The sequence below is a fragment of the Dasypus novemcinctus genome, chromosome 22 (assembly GCF_030445035.2).
Source record: "Dasypus novemcinctus isolate mDasNov1 chromosome 22, mDasNov1.1.hap2, whole genome shotgun sequence".
Taxonomy (NCBI): Eukaryota; Metazoa; Chordata; class Mammalia; order Cingulata; family Dasypodidae; genus Dasypus; species Dasypus novemcinctus.
Genome location: NC_080694.1, coordinates 54,373,089 through 54,385,980, shown reverse-complemented (window position 1 = coordinate 54,385,980; position 12,892 = coordinate 54,373,089). Strand labels below are relative to the sequence as shown.

General features: G+C 43.1%; 1 long non-coding RNA gene across 11 annotated transcripts in view; it reads right to left on the bottom strand.

The window, feature by feature from the left end:
* LOC101429050 (uncharacterized) overlaps nucleotides 1-12,892 on the bottom strand; it is a 399,778-nt gene that overhangs the window by 23,221 nt on the left and 363,665 nt on the right. For 4 of the 11 annotated variants that reach the window (XR_011647053.1, XR_009182776.2, XR_011647055.1 and 1 more), the window contains 3 exons: nucleotides 7,587-7,805; nucleotides 3,576-3,761; nucleotides 75-172 (listed from right to left, as the gene is read on the bottom strand). This is a non-coding gene — a long non-coding RNA (uncharacterized lncRNA). Of the gene's footprint in view, nucleotides 1-70; nucleotides 173-2,622; nucleotides 2,689-3,575; nucleotides 3,762-4,702; nucleotides 4,890-7,586; nucleotides 7,806-8,602; nucleotides 8,673-12,892 lie in introns of all 11 variants that reach the window. The other 7 variants (XR_011647058.1, XR_011647054.1, XR_011647057.1 and 4 more) reach the window with 6 other exon arrangements.

Genomic DNA, 12,892 nt, shown 5'->3' with positions numbered 1-12,892 from the left:
CCCAGAACCCCAGTCGAATCACGAGAAAAGCATCAGACAAAACCCAAGGGAGAGACATTCTAGAACATACTTGCCTGGTATGCCGAGGTCATCAAAAACGAGGAAAGTCTGAGAAGTGGTTAGAGCCAAAAGGAGCCCGAAGCGCCATGACAAGTAAACGTAATGTGGCACCCTGGAACAGAAAGAAGGCCTTGGTAAAGGCTATGGAGATCCAAATAAACTGGAGTTGGTAGAACGTCAAGTACCAGTGTTGCTGGTTCCTTATGGACATAACACTGTGGCATGTTAGCAGTAAGGGCAACCTCTCTATCCTGTCTAGGTAACTTTTCAGTACATCTAAAACTCTTCTAAAATAAAAGGTTTATTTTTAAAACCCTCTGAGGGTGGTGCTCTTATCTCCAGTCCAGAGCTGAAAAGTCATAGGTTAACTATTTCCCAGTTATAAGCTAGTTAAAGAGCCAAAGAACTTGGTCAGGTGTCAAGTTCACATTTAAGCAGCCAGTGGAATAAGGTCTGTTGGGAGAAGAGCTTGCAGGAAATACATTAGGACTATTTCATGCCTGGTATATGTGGAGAAACAAACTGAAGGTATTTATTTCACTTATATTACTCATAACAAACCTCTACTTCTGCACACAATTTTAAATAAAGGGGCCATACCATTCCTTTCTAAATATTCATTTTTATTTTCATCACAAGTTTCAATTACCCAGCAAATGCCATCAGTGAATATCATGTTCAAACAAAATTAGCTTAGGGTTTTGCCAACATGTTGGTTCTTCAACATACCGTAAGAGAAGAAAGCATGAGCAATTGGACATTCTACACTGAAATGCCCTATCTTTCGGCCATTCTCACTTGTCACCTCCCACATTTTACCTTCGAATGCACTAACTGCATATTTCGGTTCCAGGGAGCTTAGCCTGTTTCTATAACTTGGGGAGCCCTTCAGAAGGAAATGGCTGCATCAATATAAGGAAAAGCTAACCTACGCTGTGGCTTTCTTCAGATTCTAAGAGATATCAGCTCAGCTACGGCGGTTCCAAAACCTGAAGAAAACTAAATGCCCTCTGAAATAGAAATTCTAACCGTGTTATCTGCAAGCCCAGTGTTTCCCACAGAGAAAAAGCCAGCCTCCCTGGGAAAGCTCAAATATCCTCCCAGGAAGGCTCAAGCAGTCCAAGACATATTCTCTTTTTCCTTGGGACTTGCCAAAAGCAGACAGTAGGATTCAACAAATATTTCTAAATACTGTAGTTAATATATTGTTCCCTGTGAGAATATAAAGCGGAAGTGATCCAGCAAGTAAGAAAACAGGCTGCCTTCTGTGTGTGATTAGATTAGCCTGCCTAGAGACTAATTTTTCCCATCTTGTTCTATTTACAAGTCTCTTCTTTTTTTCCAAAGCAAGTGATTTCTTGAATTATTGATTTTACCACTGTGGACTTGTCTCGAGAATAACTAAAACTATTTTTTTTTCCTTTTCACTTCAGACTATCCTAGGATAATTAGTTAATGGCACCGTATCTGTTTTAACAGGAGGAAAGCATGGAAAGAGAAAGCAGGGATTGAGTATGACAAATTTTCCCACAGCATCACAGCAAAACAGCAGTAGAGCAACAGATGGGGCTAACACTCCCACTTCATGGACAGTGGAACTATAATCAGATCCAAAATTTAACTTCTTCCCTTCACCAAAAGAAAGGAATGAATCAAGCTCAAGAAGTTCTAAACATTTGCCCAGACACACACACCAAAAGCAACTTGGCAAATTGGCATGGATTCCAAATAAATTCCTTCCTCCCGATATGTCTTGCTATTTTTATAATGGAACTCATAAAAACAACTGTTCATTTTTGAGCCTTGTGGGGTTCAGGTCAGAATTTTTATTTTATTTTTTTTAATTTCTAATCTCAATACAAGTGTTGAAGAGTTTATGAGAGGTTACACTTCTAGGACCATGGTGGTGAGATAGAAGATTGTCCACTGGGGACAGAGCATTTGAGCCCTGGCTGAGCACCTGAGGCAGCCGAATCCTGATCGCTGGGCAGCCCTTGTGCAGATACCCCACAGCTCAACCTCCTCTTCACAGCTTCCAGAGTCTCAGCCTTCCAGATGGGTGGGACCCTGGACTCACCACACCCACTCCCAGCCCTTCAAACCCCTAATTCCCCAAGAAGACACCTGCTGCATATTAAACCGAGTTTCAAAGACAAAACCCCACAAGATAAGGGGAGGCCAGACTCTTCAAAGCACAGGCCAATAGACTTTTCAGTGCCTTTTTTAAGTTTTCATTAATGGTGCCGAGTCTTTCAAATGATTTTCACTCGGCTTCTGGCTTTCTAAAAGACTGAAGTTGTACCAACTAAGTACATGGTAGGAAAAATTTAACTATGTGAGACATACAGACCAACCTGCCAATATAAAATCTTAATTTTACATATCCATTTTAGAGTATTTTCATAGTAGCATTAACTATCTATTAGTGAAGCCACATCTATGCCAAGTGTCAAGTAGAATCCATTCAGCTAATTGCCATGAACAAAGCACATGGCCACATGACAGAGCCTTGTCCAGTGCCTGGCACATACTAGGCACACAAATATTTGAAGAATTACTTACTCAATCAGTAGTCTTTGACATCTTCTGTGGAAGAACAATGAATAAGCACATTCTGTGACTTTGATCCTATATTAGCAAAACAATCAGCAGATATACAAAATTTTGTTCCTCCAAACAGTTTATGACTTTCCCATACCCACAATGATAATGGGTTTTATAATTACCCCTCAACTTAGCCAATTTGATAGTTAAAATGCATCTTGTTTTAATTTATATTGCTTAGAGAAAAGGTCATATTTTCATATATGCACATAAAAATAATATTTTGAAACATCAGCTCAAAGTGGACAATGATCACCAGTAACATATATTAATGGTTACTGAGAGATAACAAATTTCAAAAAGGCACAACATCCATGGAAGACCTAGTGTTAACTATTTCCATCTGATTTTTAAAGAGCAATCAAAACTTTGCAGAAATTTCCTGAAGCCCAGGATGGTTCAACCTAGAATGAGGTATGTGGCTTTTCTACAAGCACCTTCGCCTTATTGTTGGATATTTTTTAAAGTCTCAGACATTCCTATTCTCCCTTTACTTATGGCCTAGTTGGGTTTTATTTTAATAAGAAGTGTGATTATACACCTGCTTATGTATACACATACATATACAAATAGTCTCCCCTTAGCTTCAGGAAATTACTTGCCGCTAGTGTCTTCCTGTTTACTATTTTACAGGAGTAATCCAAGGGTTGTTCTCACTGCAGAGAACCACAGAGAGAAAATAAAATACAAGTGCTTTCGGATTCTTCTCCTAGCCACTGGGAACGGGCCGAGGGAAAACAAGGCGAGCTCAGGATAGAGCTGACAGTGGCGGCCCCACGGAGATGCCACACCTGCCCGGCTGCCCCCGCAGCAGGCGCAGCCCTCGCAGCCAGCCTAACTGCCATCTGCGGGCAGGACACCCGCCGCGGGCTCTGCCGTCACGTGGCCCACCGGGGCCGGCGCTGGCGCACCTGCTGCAACGGCGTGGGCTCCGCCTGCGGGTTTCCCTTGACTGATGGTGGTGTAACTGCTTCACGCTCCCGGGGGGGCGAAGGGAAGTGGGCTCAGCTCAAAGCAGTTTGTGGTGCTTTGCACTTCCACTCCATACGCTGCAAGGACCAGCAAGTTCCAGGGGTGGGCGCACGGCTCTGCAGGACCTTAAAATGAAACGGCAAGAGGGAGGCTTTGGAAACCAGGAAACAAGCAGGCGAGGGAAGCATCTGCCCTTTCACCCTGGCCCACCCCTGATGAGTCACACACACGCAGAGCCAACACTGGGGGCCACTGATTTCACTACCTCTAAGCCTTCTTAGACACTGCTAATTAAAAGCAAATTTGTTTTTCTGCTTGACCCATGACAGTACTCATGGACTCATTCTGACCTAGAAAAAGAGGAAATGAATGGCTAGTTGAGCCAATTTCACAACTTTCAACAAGGTACACTCTACCCTAACAAAGAACGGGCTGCTATAAATCATATCCGAGGAGAGAACGTTTCATCTTCCTACATACATCTCTTATTGCTGAAACAAAGTTTTAAGCCCGCCAAGGAAAAGACCCTATTTTGGATCTCTGGAAACCCAGAACCAGAGCCAGTCTGCCAGGCAGGTCCCCAGGTGAAAGAGCTGCCTGATGGGGCCTCACCCCACGCTCGCCTTCCAGTCCTTATCTGCTATGAAGACTGGAGGGAATACCACAATTTTACGGGCAAAAAAAAACACAGGAAAATCTCACAACAAGGAAAATCGAAACAGAAGCTTTCTGTATATTCTAGCAAAACATATGCAAGAAATTCACAAATTATATTGCAAAGCATTTGTAGCTTTAAACACAAAAAACACCCCATATACCTGTTCAGGGGATCCGTGAGAAATTCTAGCAAAAATGTAAAAATTGTATTAGGTTGAACTGTATGAAAGCACCATTTTTGTACAACTGAAATAGTAACAATTCCATATGACTCAACCTATATATTTCCTTAAATAAACATGCCATAATACTTTTGGTAATTTGGAAAATTCTTTAAAGTACAGAGAATTTTCATTTTCTTCATCCTCCCCCTTTCAGCTACATTCGTCCCTGTTTTTTTTAAACTCACTTCTTTCATATTTTTATGTTGTGATGTTAATTCCTGGGTCCTCTTGACTAGGATATAGTGTCTTCTAGTTACTGTGAGGGTACTGCAGATGGAATTTGCATCTATAATTGGTTTATTGCATCTACAATCAACAGAGGAGACTGCCTGCAGCAATGTGGAGAATCTCCTCATCTGATCAGTTGAAGACCTTAAAAGCCAGAACAGAGGATTTCAGAGGTCAGAGGAATCTGTGCCTCAACTTCAGCATTACCTCTTGTTGAAATTTCAGCCAGCCAGCTTCCTCTTGGGAATTCAGACTGAGGAGACTGAGGATATTCCTCTATAGGAATTTACAGCTCGCAGCCTGCCCTACGGAGCTTGGATTTGCCAGCCCCCAGGGATACATGAGCCAATTCCATAATCACACACACACTTATCCTGTCGATTCTGTTTCTCTGGAGAACACTAATTCTTATTTAAACAGGTTTGGAGTATTGGCATCTAATTATTTCAACGCAAATGCACACACATACACAAACACACACAAATCCTTAAAAATGGGCAAATGTATTTTTGAAGGCTGGAGCAGGCTTGGTGATCCACCAGGTAGTGTTACCTGCCCCATCCCACACTACTTCCCATTGGTTAGATCCACAAGGAAGCCACATTATGGCCAAAATGCCAGCTTTTATTACATTTATACCAGGGTTACCTATACTTCCCAGATGAAATCTCTTCTGAAAACTACTGTTTCAATGCACTGAAGAGAGCCACAAGTTTTAACGACAACAATAGAAAAGTATGCTCAGTATCTGCAAAGGAACAGTGGAAAACATCCCAGGCAGTAAACACCCAAGAAGGTCTATCACAGTGGCAGTAGCTCCTCAGTTCCAGGCCCTGCCAGGTCTACAAACTAGTGTTTCAAAAGGTAGATGACAAAAGCAAAAAGCACCTGCAGGAGCCACTATCCCTGTAACCTTTCTTGTCCCTCTTTCCCCTTCAAGGCTGATGATCTGGCAGTTCTGGAACTCTTCCGAGAGAAGTCAAGACTCACTCTGCCAACCCCAGCTGTTCAAAGCTGAGCCCAATCTGTTCCATCCAGTTGGGCTATATTATAACAATGATGCGGCCACAGTTCACCTTCACTTGCTATAAAGATCATTAACTATCCCTCAGAGAGATAGAGCATTAAGGAAAGAGTGTGCCTAAGGCATAATAAATAGAAGTCCCTGGGTAACACAGTTCAAAAAAGGTAGGATGAGGCAGGCAGGGCCACCTGACAGTTTCTATAGCCAAAGGGAAAGGGAGAAAACAAGGGCAGGAGGGATGGAAAATCTGAACGCAAAAAAAATGAAAACCAAGAATGTGTCTGGCAAGCATGTATGTGCATGTGAGCAGAAGGGAGGAGAGAAGAGGGAGCAAAAAGATTTGAAATAACGATAACAGGAAATTTAATGTTAAAAAACAGTGGTGACATGATGCTACTTGCTTCCCAGCTCAAAATTCTACTATAGCATAAAGTAAACTTGGAAGGAGAGTAAGAACAGAGAGAGTTAATGTGCAAGAAGAGCAAAGTATTCTAGACCATGGTCAGTACGCTAAGAGATGGTGCACTCAGTGGACCCTGTCTTTAAATCACACATCTGACCTTCCACTCACAAAGCTGCTGAATGACAGTATAGAGTGGGGTGCGTTTCTTCATTCAACAGGTGCATTCAGTTATTCAAGTCATAAGTGAGCCCCATTTGAATCTTAGTCTATAACCATGCCTTCTCCCCCCTCCAACAAAGGTAAAGCAGCACTATGACAAGCACCCAGCGGTCATCGTGTCCCTTGCATTGAAAGCTCCACATGTTATATTAATACAAATACTTGGGAGTCCTTCTGTTAATAGTCATAGCATCGCAAGCAATATCTTGTTCTAAGTGGCAATTTTGTGTTAAACAAAACCAAATTCTAGCCAATGGGTAGATAATTGGAGGTTAAGTGGAAATTCCACTGGCAGACTGTATAATGTATTAAAAAGCAAAAAATAAGAGAACCATAGTACGTACTGTACCTCCTTTTCTTTCGTTAAACCTGTCCTTAGAGTAGTAGCGGTTCCAACTGGGCACGACTGTGCACGGTGCATTTTCGGTTGTCACAACTAGGTGGGGGAAGGCACACACTCCTGGCACTGAGAGGGTAGAGGCCATAGATGCTGCTAAATATCCCACAATGCAGAGGACAGACGCCAAAAACAAAGAGTGATCCAGAGCACGATGTCAGTGGGGCCGTGGTTGCGAGACCCTGTGCTAGAGTTCCTTCTGGGATTAAACTCTTTTGAGGGTGGCTTTGGTTTTGCGGAGTCGTAGGACTGAAGGGGCTTCTAAGGGACCTGCTGCCATCACTGAATACCTTTTCTCTGTGTCGTAACAACATTTAACAGGCTGGAAGGCAAGAAGCAGAAATCTAAAACTACTCAAATCACAATGGAACCTTGGTAAGTCCTCCCCAAACCTAGCCGAAGGCTCCAGCGAGTGATTTAATTACTGAAATGCCCCCCAAAATACCAATTCAGTGCACCCAGAAGGACTCCCCAAAGACTGTGAGGATGAGATTTATCTTTTTATAGAAGAAAAACAGCCCCAGATGCCCCTCACAGACACACACACACACACATCAAAACCAGAACGCTCTATGTCAAAACTCTTCCCGTGGACACTCAATATTTTTAAAGAGCTGTGATTTAACCCTTCCTGAAAGAAAAGAGAGCCCACACTGCAGACTAATTACCAGCCCCTGACGTATTCATCTGTCCTCAGCCACAGAGAAGAGTAGACTCATCATCTTCACATTTAGAGTCCTCGGTAAAAAAATAATTTGCCGTGAGGTAATTTAGTGTAAGCTCAGGTCACGTCCTGACCTTGCCAAGTCCACGGCGTGCCAAGGCCCCTTTCCTGTTGCTCTCGCCGCCTCAGACCGATGCGGTTGCCGGCCCGGTTGGCTCGCTTCCTCCCACTGATCCCCACTCACTTCCTCCGGGTTTTACGTGTGTGCGGCGGGCGGCAGGAAGCGCCGACAAGTTCGGGCTCTTTGGCTCTTCTGGATCCTTCTTGGCAGTCACACCTGGACTCAACAGCTCCTGGGAAGGAAGAAGAGAAGAAAGGAGGCGCGGTGTTTAACAGGGATAGCGCTCCGACGTCCCCTGTCCAAGGAGAGCGTGTCCTGCCCTGTCAGGATGGGGAAAGGCTTTTGAAGTCGGGCCCGGCCTCCCCAGGGCGGAACATCCACCCGCCACTGTTCCCAGACAGACTTCCCCGCTACCTCAGGGGGACCCTGAGGTGACACAGGGATCTGTTAGGGACTGCTTGTCGCACGCCCACCACACACGAGGGCTGGGAGAGGGAAAATGGAAAGGCAGGCCATGGGTCCTCAGAAGAGAAGGAAATCGCCAAGGGAATTTTTTTTTTTTCCTGAATGTTCTCTCTTATGTGAATAGGATATAGCATAGGAATTTGCAACTTTATTTATTAAATTGTCCATACGTAATTCAGGGTGGAAAACCCACACACCTGCTTTTGTAATCGAGTATTGGCAGGGCTTCCTCACCAGGGCGAGGGAGATAATACCAGGTTATGAACCTGTGGAAAAAACGGGGGCAGGGCGACTGGGTCATCTTTATCGCAACCAGGTCCATGAAAGGAAACGTTGTAGCCAATATGCTTACAGTCTTTAGAATATATATATATTTTAAAAATACTATCCAGCTCAATCCCAGAGGGGAAAACATGCAAAGGCAGCACTATGCAGCAGTAGGCACTGAAAGTATTTTTCCATCTGGGCAGAATTCTAGAAATTACGAAGCCAACTGATAATATGATGATGAACTGAAATCTCCTCCCAAATGAAATTTATTCAAACTCCTTGAAGATTTCGTACCTCAAAGTGCTTTCCTTGGATCCAAAGAGGTTAGGGTGAGAAGGAGGGATGTATGGAGAGGGTTAGAAGACTGGAAGAAGGGGGGAAAAAAAAGACTCATGAACAACCATATGCACAAGTCAACAGATCATCTTTTTTTTTTTTTAAAGATTTATTTATTTATTTATTTCTCTCCCCCCCACCACCCCACCCCCACCCCCAACCCCACCCTGGTTGTCTGTTCTCTGTGTCTATTTGCTGTGTCTTCTTTGTCCGCTTCTGTTGTTGTCAATGGCATGGGAATCTATGTTTTTGTTGCGTCATCTTGCTGTGTCAGCTCTCTGTGTGTGCAGCGCCATTCCTGGGCAGGCTGCACTTTCTTTCGCGCTGGGCGGCTCTACTTACGGGGCGCACTCCTTGCGCGTGGGGCTCCCCTACATGGGGGACACCCCTGCGTGGCAGGGCACTCCTTGTGCACATCAGCACTGCGCATGGGCCAGCTGCACACGGGTCAAGGAGGCCCGGGGTTTGAACCGCAGACCTCCCATGTGGTAGACGGGCACCCTAATCACTGGGCCAAGTCTGCCACCCTCAACAGATCATCTTGTTAAGAGACAAATTGCTCGTAAATTTTTTTTTAACCATGGAAACAAGTTGATCCAATATCCAAGACTATTAGGCTTTATTCCCTAAATTACAAAAATCTAAATCACAAAATGAATCATATAACAAAATGTGTGTTTTCATTGCATGCCAAGAATAATATGTTTTCTCCTTGAGTAAATTTTTTTCTAGAAGAAACACAAAGTTGATCATACCATTATATATATTTATATATATAAATTTATAACTGAAAGTATTACAGCGGAGTAACCACCTCCAAATCATCTGCTAATTTCCCTGAAACAGAACCTTGAGAAGAAGTTATTCAATTGTGCATACGTGTGTGTTTGTATTTGGCACGATTCTCATATAATGTTTCCGTATCATTCTCTTCTATCTTAAACAGCCATGCTTGGGACACCCATCTAGTTCACTAAGTAAAGTTAGCAAACAAGATGAAGTTGCTTAACTATAGTAAATAGCAGCAGGGAAATTTTATTTATGTAAGAATATATATTTTTCTGAATAAATATGGTGGGCACTACGTCCCTGCGCGTCCTCTTGTAGAAAATAAACTCTTACCAATTCCTACCTGTGAATTACAGTTCTCGTGTTGTTTGTGGTATTTGAGATTTACTACAGGAAAATCATTCATTTCCCTAATGATCATAGAAAAGCCTGAATTTTATATAATGAAACTGAAAAGACAGTAAGTCAAAACATTTAAGACACTATTCATACTCAGTCATCTGCAAAGTTCATATACGCAGAAACTATTTAACATCACGTCAGACAGTTTTATACATTCCCTGGGTATTTTAAGTTATTTAAACATGGGCATTTTGCTATCCCAATACAAAGTCCCAAATTAGCGAATTTAGGCCCCTCAGGGAGGGAGTCCCCACACTGAAATGCTCTGCTTATCAAGGACAGCTCATGAAAAAAGCTAACAGGAGCAGTGATGTGGGCACTTGGTGATCAAAGGGACATAATCTAATGGAAAGCAGAAAAACGGACTATCCTGAGAAAAATAACTAGAATGACATCAAAATAACTGGCAGAAACACTTACATTCCATTGTGTCACAGTGGGCAGCTGCGTTTTTTTCCTACTCCCTCAAGTATGACTAAAGCCTGCTATGGAAAACACCCACATTGAATTAAAATCTTTCAAGCTAGCTGTGAGAGGATAACCAAGCAAGGAGAGAAAAGAAATAAAAGTGGGCTCTGAGAATAAAGGAGACCCGGTTTGCCCAGCAGTGAATGGAGACAGGACCCTGAACCCTGGATATTGGTGGCACTTCCTTCACAGGTAAGCTGTTCGGTTCTCCCAGCTGTGAGGTGATAAATATTTTGGTCCTTTTACTATTCCAGACTTTTGAGCAATGCTGTTTCTGAGGCTCTCCCTGCCCACCTTCGCCCACCCATTTAGCTCAAATATTTCCTCATCTGAGAAGCCTTTCCTTGTACTTCCTCCTCCTTAGGGCCCATTCAGAACTTTTCATTCTGCCCCAGCACAGCCCTTCTTAAAACTGCACTCCAACAAGCTGGATAAACCACAAGTTATCCTTCTAGACTCCAAACACTTGGAGGGCAGATTTAGTATCTTAGACGTCTTTTATCCCCAGAGGGCTTGCAGAGGGTCTGGCACACAGTAGGTGCTCAATAAACATCTGCCGAATAAGTGTGCCACTGAACAAATGATATTTAAATAATCCAAGGACTAAAAAGGCTAGCAAAAAAAGAACCTAGCTTCACTGGTTTTGCCCTCTAACAATGAAGTTAAAATGACTAAAGATTCTAAACATTTTGAAATATAAAGAAAAATACATTTCCAAACAGAAAAATCCATGTAGAGTATCACAAGGATAGTACCATTATAAACTGCAACCATGAAACTCTAGTCCTTTGTAAGTTGTGTAGTATTTCCTTTAGTTCTATTCTTTCACCTTTCCCAAGATTTGTTTTCCCATCATCTGAGTGGTTCAGGTTGAACCAAGACGACACAGGGACACCTAAGTACATAGACAAAAAAAAAAAAAAAGCCTTTCCCTTTCTCCAAACATTCAGCTATGCCCAGCTAAAACTTGGTATTCCTGGAAGGGTGCCCAGAGAGCTTTCCTAACTATTACAAATGACTTAATCCTCTCCTCCACTCCAGCTATTCCTTGAGTTACAGTTTAAAATTACTGCCCTCAAAAATGTACACCACTTATAATTAATGAAAAAAGGTGATGGGCTTGGAAACGCTTACACATGAAAATGTTTCCTAAGTCAACCGAGGCAAATGTCCAAGTTCTCAGGGAGCTACAAGTCAGTGCCTCACTAGGCTCAGAGGCAGGGCTGCCGGGTGGTCAGGGAGATACGGATTTGAACCTCTGCCTCTGCCTTTAACAAGCCGTGGGACCTTTGCAAGTTGTGTACTATCCTGGGCTTTAGGTTAAAATGGAAAAACAATGGTGTCTCCCCGACTGGGTATTGTGTGGAGTGAAAAGTTAGCAAGGGAGAACAAATAGATGCAGATGGAGGCGCGCACTGAGGAGGAGAAAACACTCCTTCTGAGAGAGTCTCTGCCATAAAGGCATTGCCATTTTGAGCACAGAGCCTAGAAGGTAGCATAAAATCCTAATCCTAAAATATGATGTTCCTGAAGGGCATGAAATCATTGGAAGTATGGGAAATCATAATTACCTTCACTAAACTTACATTGGTTTTACTACAACCCATACAATTGCAGCAAAAATATCTTTTTGAGATGCAACATTATAATCAAGGAACGCACTATGATTCTTACCAGCACTATGTTTTAGACCAAGTTACTTGCCTCTCTGAGGCTGCTTCCCTCTCTGTTTGATGAGAGTCACTGTCACAACCTTTTTTTTCGGGAATCAGACATAAGCTTTATTTACTGAAAATTACGGACAGCAGAAGGTCTCCAAAGGTGAAGGTTTGGAAAATGAATACAGTGCTCTGCAAAGAGGTGGGAAAATTAGGGGTAATACAACGGGTCTCATCTTGATCATATCTAATGCTTTTGGTAAAACTTAAATTGAAAATAATGAATATGAGAGCACCTAATATGAAGATAATCCCTGTTTTCTTTATATTTCTGTTCCTCCCAATTTCTGTCTAAATCTGTGGCCTTGTTATGATTCACTTCTGTTCCCAGGATTCTCTTGTTGCTTTCTCTCCCTCCCACACTGGATCAGGTCTGAAAGGGAAAAAAAATTACTAAAGAGCAAAACAACTTTTTGTTCTGAAAAACCCAATCAAACATTCCTAATGAACAAGATCCCGATTTCCTTGCGCCAAGAAAAGTTGTTGCAATAAATATGTGAGGGGATCAAGTAGGAGTGAATGGTGGGAAGCGGATGTGACTCAGGTGACAGGGCCTCCACCTTCCAGGACCCAGGTTCGATCCCTGGGTGAAAAAGAACAAGAGAAAGCGTGCCTGCGTGGTGAGCCAAGTGCCCACGAGTGCCCGCGTGGCGAGCTGAGTGCCTGTGCGAGCGCCTGCGTGGCAAGCCAGTGCCCGTGCGGCAGGTCGAGCACCCGCGCAAGGGAGTCACGCAAGATAATGATGCAACAAAAGAGAGACGAAGGAGAGAGTCAAGGTGAAGCGAAGCAGAAACCAGGAACTGAGGTGATGCAATTGACAGGGAACCCCTCTCCCCATCAGAGGTCTCCAGGATTGAATGGTAAATCCTAG